This window comes from Octopus bimaculoides, chromosome 24 (genome assembly GCF_001194135.2).
Source record: "Octopus bimaculoides isolate UCB-OBI-ISO-001 chromosome 24, ASM119413v2, whole genome shotgun sequence".
In the NCBI taxonomy this organism is placed as follows: domain Eukaryota; kingdom Metazoa; phylum Mollusca; class Cephalopoda; order Octopoda; family Octopodidae; genus Octopus; species Octopus bimaculoides.
In genome coordinates, this window is record NC_069004.1 from 3015296 (window position 1) to 3016949 (window position 1654).

General features: G+C 39.4%; 1 protein-coding gene across 2 annotated transcripts in view; it reads right to left on the minus strand.

The window, feature by feature from the left end:
* LOC106868770 (growth hormone secretagogue receptor type 1) overlaps window positions 1-1654 on the minus strand; it is a 103198-nt gene that overhangs the window by 67069 nt on the left and 34475 nt on the right. The window lies entirely within an intron of this gene.

A 1654-nucleotide genomic window follows, 5' to 3' on the forward strand; every position in this document is an offset into this window, starting at 1 on the left:
CTCTCTCTCTCCCCCCCCTCTCTCTCTCTATCTCTCTCTCTATATATATATATATATGCATGTATGTATATATATATATGTATTATGTCTATGTATGTATGTATGTGCGTGTGTGTGTGTGTATGGCTGTGTCTTGGGATCGGTTGAATAGTAGTAGATTGAGAAAAGCGGTCTTCAGCTGAATAGCTTTTTTCTTTTACATTAGAAATTTCTTCTCTTCTCTTCAATTCGGTGGAATAGTCCCGTGCTGCACATTGATTCCATTATATTGACGGAATAATGACGTAATTCGCATAGCTATGCGGTCGGTTGAATAGCTTTCAGTTAAAAGGTTATGAGGTCGGTTAAATAGCTGCCAGCTTAAAGGTTATGAGGGTGAGCGAGAAGCTGTGATTTGAGAATGTGTAATAGTTCTATGTAGGTAGGTAGCGCTATATAAAAAGCATGGAACATGCGTGGCTACGTGGGTAATAGTTTTCTTCAGCAACGATATGGTACTGTGTTTGCTTCCATCTTTACACGGTACATTGTCTACTGTTTCTACAACTTCTAGAATAGTTTTTATTTATATTTCACACATTGTTAACGGTTTACCTAAACCAGTGATTTTGATCCAAAATGTATAAGGCGCAGGTGTAGCTGTAAGGTAAGAAGCTTGCTTCCTCACAATATGGGTCCGAGTTCAGCTCCACTGCGTAGCAGCTTGGGCAAGTGTCTTCTACTATAACCTCAGGGTGACCATAGCCTAGTGAGTGTATTTCATAGACGGAGACTGAAAGAAGCTCGTCGCATATATATATATATATATATATATATGAAGTGAAAAAGTATTTTGTTTGTCGACCGGTTTCGCTTTCGCTAATCATGACATTGAAATTATAAATTGGCATTAAGATTTATACCCTCCTGACACTTTGCTCTAATACATAAGCATATTGTGTTCTCACAGCTGGTTATTAGCGCCATTACAACTAAGCAAAATGATAACACACACACACACACACACACACACATTCAACATGTTGTACTTAATTCATCAACCTTTCATAGTTATAAACTCTACAGTGTATCTGATGTAAATACAAGTACGCTGGGATGAAGATGAATCTCTTTTGATAATACTCATTCCCGAATTTGTCTGAAATTCGTATGGCCGGAGTGAATATGATTCTCAGTTTAATTCCAAAGGTCAACAGGCATTCAAGTCTCAATAACCTCTCTGCCATTCACTCATTGATAACTGCGAAGAAATGCACGATTTCGTATCTCTTCTCTTCTTTTCTTCTGTTCCTTTTTCGTCCACCGAAAACATACAACAGCGATTTATTGGAACGAATTAAGTACGAATAGGTACGTTACTGAGCGGTGGCATATCGATCTATCTACCTATCTACCTATCTATCTATCTATCTATCTATCTTATTTCTTTATTGCCCACAGGGGGCTAAACATAGAGGGGACAAACAAGGACAGACAAAGGTATTAAGTCAATTACATCGACCACAGTGCTCAACTGGTACTTAATTTATCGACCCCGAAAGGATGAAAGGCAAAGTCGACCGCGGCGGAATTTGAACTCAGAACGTAACGGCAGACGAAATACCGCTAAGCATTTCGCCCGGCGTGCTAACGTTTCTGCCAGCTCGCCGCCTTC